Consider the following 22073-nt stretch of genomic DNA (forward strand, 5'->3'; position numbering starts at 1 on the left):
TGCACATCCTCTGTCACACAAGTAAGAAAAACTTTTTAAAAATAGAAATATTTTTTAAAATTAAGTTCTTCACTAATGATAATAAGGGCAGCTTGTAAGAATCTTTTAAAATTCAAAGGGAATTAATTTGAATTTGAAGTCCTTGAAGTTCTTTAAACAGTGGCTTTAGTTTGGGGAACTACCTACACAGATGCTCTGTTTGGATACTAATTTAGTTTAAGGACTTCTGCTGAGTCTGTCTCCGTCAGGTTGACAGTTACTGCAGCAAGTTGCCCCAGGAGATAGTTCGGTCACACCAAAGTTTGTGGATGCATCACAGCAAGTGATACTGTCATGATAATATCAGTGTTCTTAAAACCTGTCCACTGCTGATGCACAGCGTTCAGTAACGGGCTGCAGTGCCAATTAACGGCGGTGATTTGTATCCTAAAAGAGACATCCTGCCATCCAGTCCCTGCTGTGTGGCAGTATAAAAGTGTGGCTGCACTTCTAGCAAGGTGACCCCGGAAACAAAGCTGGCAAATAGCGATCTCTCAGCTCCACCCTGGCCCGGGGCTGTGCCGAATTGTTTGTCCAGCTCCCTTGTGTGTGATTCTCCCATTGAAAAGGGTCCTCGCCGTTGTGCAGGTGAAAAGTTTGACACGCACACAATGACTTTGACGTTTTTTCCAAGGATACTTTTTCATTCTCAATAGCCCTTGGACTGTTGCCTGAGCAAGGGAAGTGCTTGCTGAATTGGCTTGGGCAGTCAATAGCTGTTGCCTAATAGCACCAATAGAGGGAAAGGTTTTTCCTGATCCGGTTTTGCAAGCACTCCAGCAGCACCAGGAGAGTGTGGCATATGTCATCCACTGCGATAAAAGAGCCATTTGCTGATGAGGCAATCAGGATTGAACTACTGGGTTTTAATTTCTTTAATTGAATTTGCTTGTGGAAAATTAAGAGCAGGCAATCAAAAATTCATAAAGTGCTGAGATCAAACAGGAAAAAGCGAGTGCATTTATGTCCATCTTACCAACAAGAAATGTCTTCATGAATTTCTTTAGTGAAGAAAGGAAACACTCTCACATTAAGGTGAATTATAACTTCCATCAGTATTCTGATAAAAGGAATAAAATATTCCTGAGGAGCTTTCTGATTAAACTTCCTGAGATGGAAGTTCAAGCTCTATTTATGTAGGTCCTTGTTAGTGGCTGGGTTTTATGAAATGAGGAAAGAAATAATGAATAGGATAGTTTAAACAAATCATACATTTCACTTTTACTATCCAGGAAATCAGGTCTTTTAAAATATTTATGGTTTAATTTTCATTTAGCACCAGTGCATATTATTCAGCTCTAAGTCAACTGTCCTTGGCTGCTGCTCAGTTGTGTACAGGGTGAAGAGAGAAGGGTTTATCTGAGCAGGGTGCTTTGAGTTACGGGAAATTAATTTGCAAGGTGGAGATGAAAAATGTCATATCTCTTAAATGAATTTTAATGCTATAAAAATAATAGGGAAAAGAGAGAGTTCTGTATCTCTAACACAGACTCCTATTAATAAAAACACTGGTCAGGGGTTTTCCAAGTTATGGTCAGTTTAGGAAACCTCTGATGAGCCACAGTAGGGCAGATTTTATTTGCTTTTATTGTTGGTGGAAACCTGGCATGCTGAGCAAAGAGAAACCTGGCTGGCAGCAGGTACCTGCTCAGGCTTCAATTTTTTGCCTAAATTTGGAGGCAGTGAAGCCTCCTGGGGTTGGGTGGCAGGAGGGACTTGTTATCTGGCAGCTGTTGTTGCTGTGGAAGGGAAGGAGCAGGATGTCCCAGCAGAGGAGCTCCTCACCTGAGTTGCTGTCAGGGAGTGAAGGCTGCAGGTGTGTGGTGGGAGGTCCAGTGGGCAGCACTGGCCAGAACCTGGGTCACTGAGAGCCTGACACCCCGAGGGGAGGCTCTTACTTTCCCTGCCTTGCCATGCTCCCTGCTCTGGAAGGTAAGTGGGTTCCTAACCCAGTGAAACAATTCCACTTTCTTTTTGAATCCTATTCCTAGGCTGATTTTCAGTCATTTTAGGGTGCTGAGCTGGTTCACTGTGCAGCCAGACCAGCGCCAGAGCTGGCTCAAGGCAAGTGATGGGGGTGTTGAGAGCAGAAATGGGGCCGATCCCTGTTCAGTAGCAGCAAACTGTTCATTTTTGTTTCTCATAATGGTTTCGTCATTGTTACCATCATCAAGTTTCTCATAACCTTGTGTTGCTCCACAGCAGGGGAGGTTGGAACTAGATGATCTTTAAGGCCCCTGTCAACCCAAACCATACTGGGATTCTATGGTTCTAGAGCTGTTTCTGAGTTGTCTCATAAAGCCAAGCCCAAACAAGAGCATTTCATACTGTAGAGGCCAGGTGAGCAGTGGTTACTACAGTCTCAGCATCATGATTTTTGTTGCTGAGAGGCCAAGCCAGACTGAGGATTTGGGGTCTCTTCTGGTTTGCATTGTTTTTTGTGGAAATTTTCTTGTGGGGAAATTTCAGAGCAGACTCTCTGGGGAGGCTGAGGGGTGGCGCTGCCCCGTGGCAGTGCTGGTGTGTGCATGGTCCCCAACACCACAGCACCCCCTGTGCTGTGCAGCTTCCCTGTCTGGTCCAAAATCCAAACTGAAGCTGCATTTTGTGCCCCTACAAGGCTGAATAGCTTTTATGGGAGTGCTAAATCCTCATATAAGGCTGATAGAGCAGTAATCTTCAAGGCCATATATCTCAGCCACCCACAAAGCAGCAGAACTAACAACATCATTTTTGCACCCTTTTTTTTTTTTTTTACTATCAAGTGCCCTTTAAAGAGAAGTCCCTGTACTGGTTTTTGTTAAACTTTTCTGATACAGACCATATGAATATCCTTGCTGTAATAAAAAATGGTTAATACGAGAACTTCTCAGCTTCACTGTTTCCAATGTATCTAACTAGAAAGGGGAGAATGACATCTTTAATTGATCCTTAAATCATTATCAAAATAATTTAGCAGCCTCCTAAAAGTTATTTTTAATTACAAGGTCTGTTGCCTTGTTAGTAACACTGAAAATCACTAATCTATGCAATTTCCTATCTTGAGTAAAAATAAAATACGTAGATTGTGTTATTGAGGTGCACTCACTGAGGTTTTGTTAGAGATTAAGTGAAACCAGATGTAATCCTTTTGTACTATTCTGTAAACAATGTTGAAATGTTGCTATTTAAGGAAGCTGATGGGGTTAAGAACTGGACTTGAGTTTCACAAGTGTACCCAGGCTGCTGAAATATTTAAAATTCAGACTACCTGAATTGGGGGACCCTTGTGTTTGTTGATCACAAAGCTGACCCTCATTATCAGCTGGCTCTGCAAGGCAGTAGGATTATGTTGTATATTTTGTCAGCACCCTCCTGCCTTTCATCTTGCCATGTCACAAGGTGGCTTGTGAGGACTAATGGAAGTGCTTTTTGTCCCTGGGGAAAATGTTTATGCTCTCCACATAACTGTTCCCCTTCTGCAAGCGGGGACCGTGAATTAAACCTTCAAAAGTATCCATATAACATAGCTTTTGCATTGCAACAAGCCCTAATGACTCACTTTAGAGGTATCTTTTCAGGTTAACTCATGGTTAATAGTTAAATTTCCAAATTGTAACAGGGTGAACATTCTCCAGCTGCAGTCACTGGGGCAAGGAATAGCTGATTATGAAGGTGCAAAGTTTTTTCAACATCTAAAAATTGTCCTCTTAGCATTAGCTGACAAATTCTAACAGTTAATCTGGAATAGGTTTTAGTTTATAATGCATGCTGACTGTGAATCCTAACAGCTGGAATGCCAGATGTTCAAAAAAGGAGAATCATATTCCACATTGTTTGGGGAGGGAAAGAAGGTTGGAACAAAGGGCATAATGGCATCATGCAGAAATTAAGCCAAAATCTTCCAAGCGACAATGTCACATTTTCAGTATCATTTCTGGGAAAGATTCTCTGCATTGGAACAGGTGATCCCTAGAGAAGGAAAAGCTGTCTTTGATCCTGAGTACAGAGGGTTTGGGCTGGGTTGTATCACAAACTGATAAAAAGGCTCTGTGACACATGATATCTTAGCAGTTTTGGGGCAGTTGGAGAGGCAACCATCTTTTGTGCAATTTGTTATAATTTTAGCTTAACATAAGGTATGCAATTTATCCAGGAGCAGCTGTGATGGGTTCACAGGGAGCAGTTCAGGGACTGGGGGAGGAGGTGGCATCTGAAGTCCTCTGCTGTGGCTGAGTGGTTTGTGAGAAGGATGTCCTTCTGCATCATCCTTGGTCTGCATGGGACTGATCTGCAGGAAGAGCTTGTTAAAGAGAACCAGGACAGTGAACTGGGCAGTTTCTTTATCTTCCAACCCCAGAAAAGAGCTCACCCTTTCTCATTTCAGGGTGACTATTTTGGGTATCACAGTACAAACAAGATGTGTTTTGCTGCTGGTGGGCAGTGGCTGTGAGAACAAAAAGATCCTTCTATCATCTCTGGCACTTGCCTGGACTGCTGCCTGCTCCTGCCTTTTCTCGAAGTAATACCCAGAAGAAAAATAATAATCACTTTAGATATAAAAAAAATTATTTTTCAGAGTTTTCCCTGATGCTCACCATCTCGTGGAGCAGCCAGCAGGGGGGAGTGTGGCTGCGCCATGGAAGGCACCTGGCAGCCAGAAAAGTGCTGGAAAAGTGCAAAATAAGTTCAAGAATGAGTGTTAGGATAAATTTCTTTGGACAAAACTGACACTGTGAGACAGACAGCATGAGCCCATAGAGCCATCCAGATGTGGAGGGGTGTTAAGGGGTGTTTACTTAAAAAAAAAAAAAAAAACAGTTTATTTTATTTTAAAAAAATCCTCAAGAAACAGAGTTTTTTACCTTGGAGTAATGACCTCGATGATCTTACATTTTCTTTTCCAATCTAAATGATTCTATCTTCTTCTTACACTGCATCCCCAGGCCTTTATTTTTTAGTTTTGTCCTGAAAAATGTGTGTCTCTAACATCATGAGCTCTTATGTATTAATCCATCTCCGCTGTAATAAGTTTGTGAGAATAAAAACTGTCTTTACTCTTGGGTGGCTCAGCAAAATAATCTCCAGCTTTGAAATCAGAAAGTTCTTCTCTTATTCAGGGAAAAATAAATGTTTCTTCAATCTAACTTATATTTGTATTATTGTGCAAGAGGAAAACATTGGAAAACAAAGACATGAATCTCCCTAAATGTTATTGCATGGGAAAACAGAAATTAATAGAAAGCAAAAAATGTTGCTATTTATGGGATTGTAATATGATGAATTTTACCTGACAGCACCTTTTTCCAGAGCAATATACAAATGATTGCTATGTGCTTGAGTAAATGCAGATTTAGAAATATGTCACCAAAACACCAGTTAATAGGTTAATTACTTGCATACTGCTAATACTTAGTTCTTGTTGAACTTGATGTCTGAAAACTGGTTATTTTATGTCTGTAAATAGTTTGTCTGCCTAATTACTCAGCCATTTCTCCTTCCAATTACACACATGTGCAGTCGTTGCATGGGAATTGCTAATGCTTGCGGACCTGCAGTGTTGGGCAAGGATGTCTTAGAAACTCAGAGAAGAAATTTCTCCATTTGGGAGAAACATAAAAATTCTCATCTCTACAGCAGCTGCTCTATCTGGGGTGATCTCCAGTAAGGCCTCCTTCATTCCCCAGTGCTACAGGAAAAGACCCCAATGCTGAAAAAGGCTCCAGACCAACAAGCAACGTTGGGAATTGTGCATCATCTGCAGTGTCCATTTGTCATCCTCCTTCTTTAAGTCTTGATATGCTCCACAGGGGTCCTTCAATGGCTCTTGAGCCACCAAAGGTCAAGAGAACCCTTCTGAGGGCTGTGGAATATGAAAGATGAGTTATTCAGTGCCTAACAGCTGAGAGCAGGAGAGGGTATCCTATCCTCATCCTCAGAAACCCCAGTCCCTGAGCAACTCAAGTCAATCCCGTATTGCTGATTCATTTTCATGTTTACAGCAGCAATTAACTTCCGTTAAAATTGATTATAACTCCCACCAGGGAGCACTCAGAGCAGAGTTCTGCTAATGTTCAGAGGACTCTGATGTGCCTCCAATCCTGGCAGTCCTTCATACTATTCCTCTTTATGCTCCACACAAAAAATAAAATTGAATATAAAAGTTAAAATAGCCACTAAAATTGGTACAGCCATTAGCATGCCTCTTTCCCCAAGATTAAGGTGATAGATTTCCTAAAAAATGTTAATCAGAATTGATAAAAGAAAAAGAAAACTATCATGGTGGCACCCACCAAGCATTGGGATTAGCTTCCTGCTTTATTTCTCTGTAACTTGCCAGTCCTAGAACGTAAAGCAGGATCCAGAGGTGGAAACAGCATCAGCAGAGATAATGATAAAAATTTCTATGTATTTCTGTCCAGTTTCTGGTTGTTCTGAGTGCTGCTTAATTCCCGCCCTACAACGAACTGCAAACAGATGCTTAGGTAATTCAGGGCTGAGGCTTTAGAGATGATGGTCCAGGCTCTGATGCTGTTACTCAGGCTGGATTACACTTACTTCAAAAGCAATCCCACCAGCTTTGGTACAATAAACTAAACAATATTGAAGGGGGAAAAAAAAGCCTAAACTAAACTGAGCACTGTGCGCAGCGCTGGAAAAGAAAGCTGTTCCTATTGAAATGCCACTGACAGCTTGTGCTGAAGCTGCAGGAAGGACAAAGTAGTCTCTTAACAGGTTTGCTTCTTTTTGCCAGATGGTCACAGTCTTGTTTGGGTTTACAGAGCTCTTTCCCCCTCTGTCTGAATTGCTTCTGAGATTAATGTCAGAGGTTTCTGCAGGAGGCTCCTCTGAGGGTGAGGAGCAGAGAGGCAACATTCTGTCTGAGTGAGGAAAGTAAAGAAAAGCAAATGCAGAAAATCATGGGGAGGTTTAGCTCCCAGGCACAGGGTTGAGAGCAGGGGGAATGTGATTTTTCCCCCTCTCTCTGCTGACACCTTGGCTCAAGGAAGGTTGCCCTGCTGGGGGTATTGGTAGGAGCTACCAACTATGAAAGGAGGAAAAGATGCCACTTCTCTAAAAGTAAACAATTCTTTCTCCTGTATTCGTGGCATGTGCTGCAAAGCATGACTCAAAATGCCCCATTGACTGAGGGAAGGGGTTGCCTGCATTCCCTGTCAAATTAGGGAAGTCTTCTTGGGAAGGTGGAGCCACATTAGTGTTCAGGGCTGGAGATGGGCAGGTAGATCTTGCATGAACACTCAACAAGTCTTTGGGTCTGAGGGTTTCTCTGCTGTACCAGCAAACCTCCCCAGATTGCCATCAGCCCCCTCAGCCTGGTTGTGTTCTCCCCGGAATGCACAGCTCAACCAGCTTGGTCTTGCTGAGCCTTAGTTTGTCGTGAGGAACCCAGCAGAGATAAGGGCATTCAAACAAGCAGCCAGTTTTCTATTTCAGGACAGATTATCTTGAAATATTTACTATAGAGGTGCTGATGGAACCAGCGTGTTCATGTCAAAATGACTGACTGACATGTTGGTTTTCAAATAGCCCTTTGCTCTTGAGATACTTAAAAGCTTTTCCAAACATATTCTTCTATCTCTGGGGACATAATCTGCATGTTGCATTTCTGGTGTGCAAAAGATTGTCTTTTTGCTTTTGGGTGAGAATATTTGAATGTCACAATTCCTTCTACTTGCTAAGTGGGGCATTTACAGATTTTTATACCAGCATTTACAATTTCTTGTGGAAATTGCTGGTTGGATAAAGGTCTTCACTACAGAAATTATTTACATAATGCATCTCCTATTACCATCAATCCTCTTAAAAAAAAGAAAAGAAAAAGCCAAACCCTCAAATATTTTCCTCTATTGAAAACACCAAAAGCCTGTTTGTTCTAGCAGAGCCTCCTCATCCTCTTCTGCATGACTGAAGCTCAGGGCATGGTTTAGACTGCATGGGCTGAGTGTAACTGCCCCAAACTCAGAATTTCAGGAACACGTGGCATCTGAAAGATGCAACATTATGTAGTTGAATCCCTTCCTCTCCACTTAGAGTTTTCACAATTTCACCACATTTTAGGGCTTACGTTTGAAATTTTGCCTTTCCCTTTATTTTAGACAGATTAACACTTTATAAATAAAGATATGAGAATTATGAAAACTCTGGAGAAAGATGGGTTTTGTGGTGATAAATTATGCAGGAGCCCTGTCAGTGATGTGTGTTCATTAACAGTGTGATGCTACATGTATTTTATTTGATGCCAAACTGCAAGATGAGCCTTTCCTTGCCTGTGCAGCTGATCCACACATCCTCATTAAGCAGCAGGATCCAAACTGTGCACGTGCCATAGCCTGGTGTGATCCCCGGGGGGGGTCGGGGGGCTGGACCACAGCTCCATCCTGGCAGTGCTGCTGCTGTTGCTGCCTTCAGGGGTTGTTTCTGATTCCTGTGCCCCAGCTGGGCTCAGGTATCCTATCATGTACCTACATCTCCTTGCAATAACACAGCAATAAAACTGCAAGATGCCTACAATCTGTTTGTAATCTCCAGAATATCACCACCTGCATCCCGTGACTAAAGGATGTAAATACTTCCTTCTGTGCAGAGTGGGTAAAACTTTCTTGAGGGTCAATTGCCAAGCGAGCAGTTTTAGTTTTGCAGAGGTTGTAAAGCCTTTTTTCCCCAACAAAATAGCTTTTTCCTTTTTCTTGTTTTTTGTTTGTTTGTTTGTTTTTGTTTTTTGCTTTGTTTGTTTGTTTTGTTTTGTTGTTGTTGTTTTTGTTTTGTTTTCGGTTTGGTTTGGTTTTCCCCCTTTTGCTCACTTCTCTTTCCAGGGAGCCTGTTGTTCAAAGCTCAGCCCAAGGACTTGCAGAGGCCTGGGGTACTCCAGGTTACAGCTAACCTGGAGGCTTTAGATGAGATGCTTTGCAGCAAAATTGTGAACAACATCTGACTTGTTCTGTATTACAGAGGGAGAGAGGCTGTGAAATTAGGTATGTGTTTTCCAGTCCACCCAGGTGTCTTTTCCAGCTGCAACACTCTCTTAATCTGAGGTAGGAAGCTGGTATGAGCTATGAATACATTTATTACTCAACAGTAGCAATGGGATATGTAGAATGTGCAGGCAATAAAAACATGGACACTTTCCAACTGCTGTTGGCAAAATGCTTGATTTGGTTGAGATTTATCATAACAAATCAACTCTGCTGGAGGTGGGCTTTCAAATACTCAGGTATGTGAGAAGGTGTACAAAGGTGTTTGTGGTGGAAGAGCAGCAGTCACAGCAGTGGGGCTGAAGCTGTGACACACTCCAGCTGAGCTCATCCTTTCTGACACCTGCAAAGTGGCCATGTGCCTTGCCTTTGCAGTTCTAGAATTTGCTACAAATAATTTTATTGCAGTGCTGTCCAAAGGGCCACACCCCACTGAGAGCTGTGATGAATGGACCATGCTGTTACACTGTAAAAAAAAATAATAAAGTGCTCTTAGCCCAACCATGTGATGCATCTCATGAGTGTTCCAAGCCTGTCCAGGTTCAGTATTCAACACTTTGCTCTGCTGCTTTTGACTATGATCCCTGCACAGCAATTGGTATTTTGGGGCGGTTGCAGCATCTGATTTATACCCAGGCAGCTTAATCCTCAAAGGGAATTAGCACTTCAGTGGCAGCATCATTTAGGAATAGCACATTGCTTGCCTCGAAGATCATCTTTGCTGTAACTAATTAACCCAGCATGCTTAAGTGCTTTGTGCAATTGACGGTGGAGTTCCATTTACCTCCAGTTAGGTGGAGGGAGCCTGGTGAGCCCCCCCCGTAGAGAGGGAGAGCAGCTTCACTGTCAGCAGCATCACCCCAGGGCTGCGCCAGAGTTTTTGGTGACGGCAGAGCTGCCACAGGGAGTCTGACAACTAAAATTATTTTCATTAAAAAAATCTCCCATGGTTGAGTATTCAGAATACTTAATTAGCTGAAAGCCATGATATCTGTCAATCATGTGTTGCCTCAGATTTTGCATTTATAGGGCAGAGTTATTACTGAAGACTTATTATTAAAGGAAATTACTGGTACGGTTGGCTCAGATCTCACTAAGAAACAAGATTATAGATACGTAATGTTACCATGGAAAACCAAGCATTTTAATCATACCCCAGCACGTATAGATTTTCAAAAGCCATGCTACCAGAAAACGTAACAAAACCCAGGTGCTGGACAGATACTTGAATATTAGTGAGCACTCAAGGGAACTTTTAGAGGATTGAATTTGTCTTGGGGCTTTGCTGCTGCAGCAGAGAGTCATCACTTCTGTCTTGCAAGTGTTTGACATACATGTAAATGGATGCACAGTGTTACAGAGCAATGGAGAATTAAATCCTAGGGGAAATAAACCACCGAACTACTGTATTTCCAAACATTAGGAATCTCAGGAATATGTGTCCCACAGAGGCTGCTGTGTTGGCTGCTGGTTCAGTTCACAGGTGCAGTATGTTTTACTGGTTTGGTGCTCTTCCTGGAAGAACAGGACTCAAGTGTGTACTCATCATGAGATTAGGAAGCCAAAGGGAAAACCCTGGGATGTAAGAGAGCTGATTTGTAATGGGTACACTGAAGAAATAATAATAGAAGTAGTAGTAATAACAACAACAAAAACAACAACAACAATAATAATAACAACAATTCTATTCTGTCTGTTGCCATACACTTCCTGTGATCTCATAATGTTAATAAGATCATAGAGAAATTCTGGAAAATTTTGGTCTCAGTCGTGAAACCAGAAGGGGATGCTCTGGTCTTCTCCAGAGTGTCACAGGACAGTGGCTCTGTATGCAGCTGACTGATCATAGTTTCTTCTTATGCAAAGAGAAGTTATGAATATTTGGAGGCATATTCTCTTAGGCAGGATTTAGTGCCTGAACTGTGATCAGTGTCACAAATGAGATAATACCATTCTTTACCCTTCTCCTGTCTGTGTGCACAAAGAACACATATTATCAAATACAGCAAAGAGGTGAGTTTGCTGCCAGCCAGGAGAACTTTTTGATTGTATTCCTGTGAAGGAAGCCTGATGTTTAGACCTTATGGACCTTATGGATGTGTGCTAGTGATTTCCATGGTGGAAAAATATACTAATCTTCTATTTGGGAAGACATTTTAGGTCCATTTGATTTGGCTTAGTTTGTTTCCTGAGCTCTAATTTCTGAACCTCATGAATCTGGGAGACAAAATGACAGCTGTTGCAAATGGATCAGTGCAGAGGCTGATGTAAAGAAAATATGGACAAGTTCCTTTCAAAGTCAGTGTGGTCTGTGAAATTGGATTCACGGCTCAACAATGTGAGAGGAGGCATGAAGAGGCCATGCCTAATCCCAAATGCTCTCAGAGTACGGGAATAGTCGCTCACGGATTTCAGGCTTTGCGGTCAGAGAGTTTCATACTCACTGATGCTTATTAATGGTCCTACCCAGTCATCTTCTCATTCACTGTGGAGTAATCCCCTTTATGTTAGAGCATAACTCCTTAGCTTTTCCTTGCTCTTTTTGCTCTCAGGTTTGGAGGGATGCCTTCATGCCTCACTGAACCGTCGTGCTCTCCCCCAGGACAGGAGTGCTGCCTCCTTCATGGCATGTGCCTGTCTGGACCACACCATCACCCTTCCTCGTTTTCCTTCCCACTTGCCACTCTGAGTTATTGAACTGTGGAATTATTGTTAGGCAAACTATGGGTCCCTCCCAGGTAAAAGCTTTCAAGCCCTTTGCATACTATGAGTTTGTTGGTTAAACCAAGAGAAATGGCCTCATGTTCCATTTTGTGAGTGGTGAACTGCTGTTGTTTAATAGGTAAATGAAGTAGGTAAGTTTTATTTTTGACCCCTGAAGATGAGACTAAATTATATCTCATTACTTAATTGGACACATGTCCGGTTTTAGTGATTTATTATGCCGGAGACATGGCAAAGGAAAAGAAAATGTGTGACTGGGGAATACTCAAGATAAAAAAAGCAAAGAAAAAGGTTGTCCTTCTTGGACATAGCTTTTGAGTTTTAATTATCTAATATATATTTATAATGTTATCTCAAGAAAATATTTTTTTTTTTACTAATTAGTTAATCCCTGTCTGGTGCTAATATAAAACTGTGTTTCAGGGTGGTTTGTTGTTGCACAGCTGAGGAGTGAGGCAATTAGTAGTAACATACACTATAGCTGAATTTCCAAACTTAGACAAAATGTTTAATGAGACAACTGGGACACATATGATTGGGAGCCAAATGTGTTGCAAGTTGCTTGCTGTTACTAAACCGAGCACACGTGGTTTGGAGAATCTCCCTTATAACTGCCCTGTTCCTCCCACTCGGCTGGGTTGAGCTTCCCAGGACAGCAGTGGTTGGAATTGGGGTGCTGTGGGCTGAGCTCCCTGTCCAGATGTTTTACAGAGCTGTTGAGTGCTTTCTCCTGCTGCCAGATCTCCAGCAGAGTGAACAGCTTTGTTGTAGGCACTATATTGCAATGTCAATAATTGATTATTTCAAGTCCTACCGAGATCTTGGCAATCAAATTGCTGGCAGCCTGGAAAATCTCAGCAGTGAGGTAGAAGACCTTTTGTATTGGAACCTTGTATTTTCTGAAGTTGTATGTTTAATTGATGAGGCTGTTATTTCATCTGGAAGAAGGTGTGTTATCAAATAAACACACTTCAGTCAGGAATTCCTGTAACTCCAGTCTTAAAAAATCAAAATAAACATGGACTGTGTGGATCTTTACCTAGAGCCATCATTCACTGAGCTGAACCCCAAACCCATATTTGAGGGCTGTCTCTCTGCAGACCAGCTACTGGCCTGCGTGCAGGCTTTGGGTGGAGAAGAGCCAAGTTAGGCAGTGCTGTTGGGCACTGCTGGCTTGGGCTGGGCTTTAGGTGCAGCTTCTTCAAACCCGAGTTTCTTCTGGTGCTGGAGGGAAGTTATTCCCAAAGTGCTTGTGGTGGAGAGAAGAGCTGGGTCTCTGTCTACTCAGGGCAGTGGTGCTTAATTCAGGTCCATCAGCCTCACAGGGGATGGAGACCATTTTTCCCATGGGCTATGAGATTTATAGTTCATCTAATGGTGTCTTGGATGTGAGTCCAGCTCTTTATCTCCTTGGTGATAGGACAAGGCTCAGGTGACTGGTAGGGTGGAGACCTATAGGTTTTTATTTTGTTTTGTGCAAATTGGACAGGACTCAGAGGCCTGGTGTGCTCCATCTGTGTCCAGTGCAGCTCATGAACAGGTACTGAGCAAAATGAAAACATCGTTACTTTGGATGTCTCACTGACTCATATCTGTGAGGTCAGGATTAAGCCCTAATTTCTGGCTGTTTGTCTCAAAAATGACTTAAAATTTTTCTATTCCGATTTCATAGAGCCAAAGAAAGGTTTGGGTTGGAATGGACCTTAAAGCTCATCTCATTCCAACCTCCTGCCGTGGGCAGGGACACTTTCCACTAGACCAGGTTGTTCTAAGCCCCATCCAACCTGGCCATGAACACTTCCAGGGATGAGGCATCCACAGCTTCTCTGGGCAATGATTTCTCTCCAGTATGCAACTTTCACAGTGGAGTAGTCTCTTTTAATTTTTATTATGGAGCTGCCATTAAGAAACAAAGCTGTCCTTAACAGCCAGTGTGATGTTGCTGCCCAGCTTGCACCATCTCCCCCAGCTGCCCTCCAGCAGCATTAGTCTAAAACTCAAACAATTCATTTTATTCTAATAAATAACAGTCCAGAAAGAACTCCCAGGGTGTCTGTCTGCAAAAATGGTCAACTCCCTAGCAGTAAACAGCAGTGTAGTAAATTAGAAAGGCATTTCATAACTTCAAAACTGATAATTTTTAAAATAAATGTTAATAAATTCAAAGAAAATTCTGTGATCCAACTGTGCCAGCCAATGCAAGCATTAAGGCTAAGAGTCAATCGAGACATAATTTTGTGATCATATAATTCAGAATGGCTATGTATTCTTTCTAACTCATTTTTTTTTGCTGCGACTCTATTATGGATAGCTGTAAAAATCTGTTTATGCCTATTTGTTCCTTTTCTTGACCCTTATTTAAAATGTAGTTTTTTTACGATTCATTTTAAGTTGACAACATGTCAAACTCTGCAGGTCATAAGTGTGTTAATAGGAATACACTCTTTAACCACAGGCTTTCTCAATGCATTACACGTAAGTTGCTAATTGGACTTGGAGAAATTGCTAAAATATCTTATGAAGATTGGGTCTGATCCACAGAAGCATTCCTCTGGATCTGTGTCAGTGCAATTAATTTCCTGACATCTGGTGCCTTTCCAGTTCCTTAAGCCCAGAATAGCCTCCACATAGTTTGGATTTGCAGAGCACAGAATTAAAAACTGGCTAAAAGTGACAGAAGTGATCCAGGTCACAGAAAGCACCAATTAAGTTTCTTAGCTTGGTTTCCTAAAGAAACAACATTTGTGGTATCAGGCTCGCAGTGTCCATGCTTGTGTGGGTGTGTATCATTTCTTCTTGCCACTTTTGACCCTATTAACATATTTTAACTCTATTTTCTGATAATAGAGGCTTTGAAGCGATGATATTCCTGTAAACTTTTTTGGGACCAAGTCCGGAGAGCTGGCCAGAGTAACGACACGTACACCGATTCGATTAAGCGTCATTCTCCCTTTATTGTTTAACTATGCAAGCTTATATCTACTTTTTTGCAAAGATTCACGCCCAGTCCCTCTAGACAGCCTCTAATCAGTGGGGGAGATGACCAGTGTATAACTTTGCCAACTTTGCCAAGGACTTTCAGGGCTGCCTGCAGCCAGGTGCTTTCCAGGCTTGCCTGCAGCCAGGGGCCAGTTCAGGGGTTTTTCCTCAGCAACCCTGGATTGTCCAATCTTTCCAGGGCTATCATATGCCCCTGTTCCACAAGGAATCCCTCTATATAAATTTAGTGAAAACAAACCTTTTCAGAGATTTAGACTAAGGAAAGGCTAAATCATTACCTCAAGTCCTTGCTGAGTAGTGGGGAATCAGTAGAGCAAAGGGATCCTCTCACAGGGGTGTTGCAGGTGAGAAGAAATCTTCCCCAAAGCTCAGGCTTTTAAAGGCAAGCAGGACCTGCACTGGCTCTTGCAGAACTGCTTGTTTAGATCAATAGGAGAAGAGCTGAATTTTCCAAGCAAGTCACAAGCTCTGTTGTTTTTCTTAATTGCTATAAGACATCTTTCATAACCTCTATTTTATCTTTGGATTCTTTGCCTTGGAGTCAATCCAGAAATAAAGCAATCAGAAGGATTTGCTGTGTGCACATCTTAGTATTACTGGTCTGATGTGCAAGGCTGTATTTCTTGCTACTGTAGTGTGTTGGTACAACTAATTTTTTTCAGCAATCCATTTAAGCAGTCCCTTGCAGGGGCTGTGCCAGGCAGTACTTGCCTTCCTGTTCCTCTGTTGGGTTTATTGTTACTTATAATACACTCAGAAGGCTGCAGCTTGCTTTCATCTTGCCTTTTTACTGCCTTGCTTATTTTTGTCTTCATCCCACTGTTCTCTAAAGAGGTCTTTATGAAACAGTGTCTATATGCTATGCATGTCTCTTTTATTTATAATTCATTAATCAATTAAACCAGAGGGAAAAGAAAAGGCACCAAAACCAACAGCTAGAAGTGATCACAGCTCAGGAACAATGCTGTGCATATTTTGCACCTCAGGCTGCATCATTTGCTAGTGCTACCTGCAATACTCCTGCCAGAGAGCACTGGAGCTCTGTCTTTGTATATCTGCTTAAAAAACTCCAAAACATTGTTTCTTGCTACATGGAAATACGCTCCCCGGGAAATCAAGTGATATTGAGCAAAAATGGCACCATGTTTCTGGAGCTGGTGTTTGATTTTTGCATTTGAAGGGATGCAGACGTGTGTGTGCTTACCTGAGTCTGCTGCGCAAAGCAATTAGAGGTTCATCAAGAATTAAAATTCACCAGTGGCTGAACACTCATTTAGCTGAAGCTTCTGGTAATGAAGTCAAAATTGTTTCTATAACATGCAGGAATTAATGCCTAATTCTGAGCAAGCAGTTTGTTTTTAAGCCAGTATCATTTACCAGTTACTTCTAATACATGTTGGACAGAGAACAAGCTTCCTTGGTCCAACTCACTCTGAAGAATCACAGAATGGTGTGTGTTAGAAGGAATTGTAAGGATCATCCTGTTGCGACCCCTGCCATGGACAGGGACACCTTCCATAGACCAGGTTGGTCCAACCCCTGTCCAGCCCAGCCTTGAACAGCTCTGGGGACAGGACATTCACAGCTTCTCAAGAAGCTCTACCCCATGACAGGGCAGGACCAGGGCAGTGGTCTGTGGAACACCCAAAGGAAAGCAACTGGATGGCAGCTGGACAAACAAGTGTGATCACTGCTGTTGTGGTCATATCTCATTACTCCCAAGTAAGTGCTGTGTAAGGACCAATGCTGTCTCCAGTGCTCTTCCGGCAGCTCATGCAGGGCGGTTTGATCATGCTTCTTCTCCCCAGCTTCAGCTGTGCACAACTCTTCCACCCTGGTGCTCACTACTGAATTGTTTTGGCTATTTTACCATAACCAACTTTGCTCAACATGCCTCAAAGCTTCATGTGAAGATTCACCTTTACTTCTGTCCTCCAGAGAGAAAACACTTGCTCGTTTTTCCTAGAACCTTCAGCATGTTTCATGCTAATCCTGCAGTATCAAGGCAGTTTAATGCTCCATTAATTATTTTGGAGGCGGTCTGGGAACTGCACGTGGTAACGACTGCGCTGCTCATTCAGTGGGAAGGAAGTTCTCAGCACAATGTGTCTGGTCATCAAGGAGAGACTTTTTCCTCTAAGGCAAGTTAAAGCCTTTTCTTAGTCTGCTTCTGACCTGGAGTTTGCCCCCTCTAATCCTCCTTTCTGTAGGCACAAAGAAGCACATTATGAATTAACAGAACTCAAGCAACTCTCTGGAGGCAAATGAATCCCCAAATACGTAAGATGTTAAAAAAATTCCCATACTTCATCCAAGCTTCTGCCACTAAGTCACAGGAAGGGATAACATTGTGAGTTTGTAATTTATTTCCATATTCCTTAATCATATTTCAGTAGCTGTTTGGTTTATGACCTTTAAAACCACCTTAGATTTAGATTGATAAATGGGTAGCAAATAAATTTAGCAAAATAAGCAATTTCAGCCTATGGAAGGTCAGCAGAGGGCTGTGCAATCATGGCTTCCATTAATATGTTATATTTCAGTCAAAAGCTTTAAAATGCTGAAGGTTTTCAGAGGGAAAACCTATAGCTGTGATGAATGGGTTTCTTCTAATAGCTGAACGGGAAATGAAAATCAAAGTTAGGGGAAAATCACTTTGTATCCACAGCGCAGATGAAGTTAGACAGTGGTTTTCCTCTGGCACAGGGGCAAGACAGTCGAGAGGGCTCAGTAACATGCAAATTACATTTCAGGTCAAAGACCATTTGAATAGTTTTGTAAATTAGTTAACTGATAGAGATTATTCATAATAGCTCTTATTATTGTTGATACGAGGCTTGAGCTGACGAGAATGACACAGGACAGGTAAAATAAATAGGCATCTCTCTATTAGGAGAGAGAGGGGAGAGAGCTCAGTGATGTCAGCTCTCCATTTCCCACTGGCAGCTCTTCCAGCAGTTTCAGTCAAAGGAGTCTGACTAGGCAGGGGACTGTGCCTCTTTGAAGAGGAAAAGTTTGTTAAATTAATTGCTAGCTGCACATTAACTCAGCTGTACGCATAACCATGTGTAGGGCTCTCCTTTTTGCTGGGGTACAGAAAATCAGATTAAAGGAGAAAGCAATACAAAATCTTCTTACGGGAGTGAGATGAACATGATAGATTCATGTTTAAAGCTATGGAGCTTTGGATGGGGCCCTGAGAAACTTGATCTAGTGGGTGGCATCCCCGTCCATGGCAGGTGGGTTGGAACTGGGTGATCCTTAAGGTCCCTTCCAATCCAAACCATTCTATGATTTTATGTGGTCTATATTCTGTATAATCTATATTCTGTGTGTTATATAGGATGCAATATAATCAGTCAAAAGCAGAATTGAGGGAGAATCATTAAAAGAGAGATCCATGAGGTGCACAAAAGCCATACATTAAAAGGTGAGTTAGAGCTTGTTTCTGCTTCTCACAAAAGAGTTATTTTCACAACAAGTGAAGTTAAAAATGCATTATAAAATCTCTTAGGGTGTTTTTTTAAAAAAATGAAACAAAGTCAGTTGTTGCTTCTAAGAGCTGTGGGTTGGAATAGCCTGGATAAAAATCTCTTGGATGGCTCCCACAAGGCAAAGTTGCCTTACAGTGATGTGACCTGGTCTAATGGAAGGTATCCTGGCCCATGGCAGGGCAGTTGGAACTAGATAACCTTTAAAGACCCAATCTGTGGGGCTGGGATTTGCACAGGACAGGGAGTTAGGATGGCTCTGTCCCTCATGTGAGAGGTTGCTGGGGCAGGCTGTGGTTTGCTTCTACAAAATGGGTGGTTGGGTGGCCTCAGCCTGTTCTGCCCTGGACTGACAGGAGGATGTCTTGCAGCCTCCAGCCCCAGGGAAGAGTAATCAGGGATGTGCCATTGCCCTATTCCTCTGGTCCCACAGGAGGCACAGCTCAGCTGCAGCCTTCTCCCGGCACCTAAAATTAAAATGCATGACCTCTGAGGGAAAGAGTCATCTGTGGGATCAATGTGCACAGCAGCAGTGTGGGGACAGGTTGGCAGAAGCAGAGCAGGGGCTGGCTTTGTGGGAAGCCATGAGGGTTATGCTGGCAGAGGACCTGTTGTCTTTGGAGCGGGGAACTGGTTATTAATGCTTGAATTGCCAGTGATGTTTGTGTCTGATTTAGTATCACTTAAGTAAGTGATGTATGATTTCAATTAGGAAGCAAAGATGCTTACTGCATCTCCATGATATGTTTGGATGGAGAAAAGTGCTTTGCACAGTCTTTCTGTTTCAGGGGATGTAAATGGAGCACAGGGTGTCTGTGGGTTGCTTGCTGCAAAGTTATTTCAATGTCGGCTGGGAAAGCAAACTGTGCCAAGTGCCAAAGTCGCTGCAAAGCCACTGGGGTGGGCTCAGGGCTCTGCCTGGCACCAGAGCCAGGCTGGTGAGTACCATCAGGGGATACTTTCTTTGGATTTGGTGCTCTCTGACAGTTGGAAGAAGAGCAGGTCTGCTGTGTGCTGTTGGCCCTGCGCTGCTGACACCCAGCAGATCTTTTAGAGTTGTAAGATGCCGTGGTCTTGTAGAAAAATGAAAGGTTTATCCTTGTCACTAATATGAAGTTCATCAATGTCTGTATTTCACAGACTGCAGAAGTCTGAGGAGCCTTTGCATTTATTAACGCGCAAAAGATTTGTCCTGAAATAAGGGGCCAAAGCAAAACCCAATGCTGAGCAGGAGCAGGCAGTTGAAAGGAGGGAAGGCAATATCAAAAGACTTTTAACCAAGACCAGCCCTGTAATGCTTGAGTCATTAACATCTGAAAGGGCTTTGTGTAGCAGGATGCTTCTGCCTGGAATTAGCACATTGCACACAAAGAGAGCTATATTGATGTCTGTCGAGGAGGAAACACCTCCTCCTCCAGCTGCACCCTTGTGCCCGGATCCTGCTCCAAGCCTCAAACTGAGATGTCAGTGCCACCATGTGCCACCCAGTGCCACCAACACCTCAGAAACACCCACGGACCCTGAGTCTGTGTTGCTGGCGTTTGCCTTCATCTCCTGTTGTGTGTTTTAGCAGGAAGCAGCCGGACATGAGCTGTGAGTTGTGTAGCCCAGCAGCTGCAAGGGAAGGGAATGGCTTCGAACTAACAGAGGGCAGGGCTAGATTGTATGTTAGGAGGAAGCTCTTCACTGTGACTGAAGGTGTTGACACAGGCTGCACAGAGGAGCTGTGGCTGCCCCATCCCTGGAAGTGTTCAAGGCCAGGTGAGATGGGGTTTCGAGCAACCTGGTCCAGTGGAAGGTGTCCCTGCCCATGGCAGGGGGTTGAAATGAGATGCTCTTTAAGGTCCCTTTCAACCCAAACCATTCCATGATTCTATGTTCCCATGATTCTGAGATCACTGACTGAGAACAGAGAGCATTAAGAATCAGATTGTATTTAGGAATAAAGTAAGTTTTAAAATCACAGGTGAGAAAATATAGAGTGCCAAGAACAGCCAAAGCCAGGATCTGTGAACTGGTGTTTTTCACACTGCCCAGAATTCTTGCTTGGGCCAGCTGGAACCCTGCACTCTCCAGGTAGTTGGGCTTCAGCTGTAAAACACACAGAGTACACAGTGTGCGTAGGTGTGGGTTTGGGTACCAGAGCTATGCTGGATTTGGTAGGAAAGTGAGATTTATTGGCTGACACAGAGGTGTCCTCACACTCTCCATGTGAATGTTGCAGTAGCACTGTGGTTTTAAGCAGATGAACGGATAGCAGTGCTATTATACGTATAACATAAATGCCAATGGTGATTTAAAATGCTGTTTTCAGAACTTGGTCACTGCTATCTCTCCTGGTGGAAGATGTTCCCATGTTTCAGCCAAATGAACTTTCAGACTGCTGAGCTAAACAAGAGATAATTTTCCTTTAAAATAACATGGTGAAGTGCTTATAAATGAATCAGAGTTACCTTGTGCTGATTAGACGAGTAGTTGGGAAGCCTCTGTAAAGCAGTAAGAGAGATGACTTATTTGCTCAGTGTGATGCATCACCAATTGTGGCAGTGCTGTTTTCCTACCAGATCCCACCTGATTTGGAGGCAGAGCAGATTTCCTAGAAGAGGCACGTCCCAACATTAGTGTTTTCCTGTGGTAGCTGGGACCTTGTCTTTCTCAGTGAGAAGACAGAAGAAATCTCTTATGAGAGCTGGGGTGACTGGAGATGCTGGGTAAGGCTGCTCTACTGACTACTGGAGTGTCCTCTTGATGGTCTTCTCCAACCTTACTGATTCTATGATTCTGTGATCTTCTGAAAACCACCATCCTTCCTCTCCTGCCAATTCCTATCTTGTCTGTGACCATTCCTGCTTTACCTGCACAGTTCATCACCTTCCTGCATCACTCCAGCATGCTCACTCTGACTTCAGGAAGGGTTTCCACCTTAATTAAATGTGATTTAGTCACACTGTGCTGAACTTCAAAAGGCTTGAGAGCCCAGCCCCCTCCCAACAACCAGGATCAGCACCTGAGCATGTTTTCTATCAGCCAAGGGATCCTTCAGGTCTGCATTCTCACAAGCCGCATTTTCAAGCTGAAGGTGAGGATGACAGCAAAACTTTTCAGATTCATGCACTATTCATGCAGTCCTCTAGGCTCCAGTGAAGCCCTTATAAGATAATAAGAAATTAATGAAACATGGCAGTCTACAACTCCACTCCAGTTTTCATCCGGGGATCTCTGCATTTCACTAATATTTATTAACTGAGTCTTGCGATAGTCCAGTGAGGTCTGAGATTCATTTTAGATCTGGGGGGCACTTGCTGTGCAGTGAGTCTGTGCCAGGGTGGGGGCAAAACCTCAGCTCCTGTTTCCACCTTCTAATTGCTGTGTGAAGACACAGGCACCCTGTTTTGGACTTCTCATGCCCGTTTCTCTCCTTAGCGTGCTATGGGTTTTGGTGACAGAGTTCCTAGCACCTCTGGGTGCCCCCAGCACTGTGGGAATGGAAGGAAAGCTTTGGATCCAGTACCTAAGGAAGGAAAAGCAATATTAAATACAGTTGTGAGTAGACATTGGTACAGTGGAAGGATAAAATGGGGGCTGAAATGGAGGACAAGGTCAAAAATCGTGCCTTATTTCTCAGCTCTCCTGCAGCAGATGGAACTGAAGTATCCTGGGACAGAAAGTTACAGATGAGAAAGGGCAGGAGATTAAGCAGGAAAGTTTAGGGAACGACAGACCTGAATGAGAAGGGAATGGCAAAAGCAGGAGCTGGAAGGCGGCAAGAAACAGGGGCAGGAAAAAGACCTTTGAAGACTGAAAAAAATAATGGTCTGGGAAAATGAGAGTTACCAGAAGGGATTAG

The sequence above is a fragment of the Corvus moneduloides genome, chromosome 15 (assembly GCF_009650955.1).
Source record: "Corvus moneduloides isolate bCorMon1 chromosome 15, bCorMon1.pri, whole genome shotgun sequence".
Classification (NCBI taxonomy): Eukaryota; Metazoa; Chordata; class Aves; order Passeriformes; family Corvidae; genus Corvus; species Corvus moneduloides.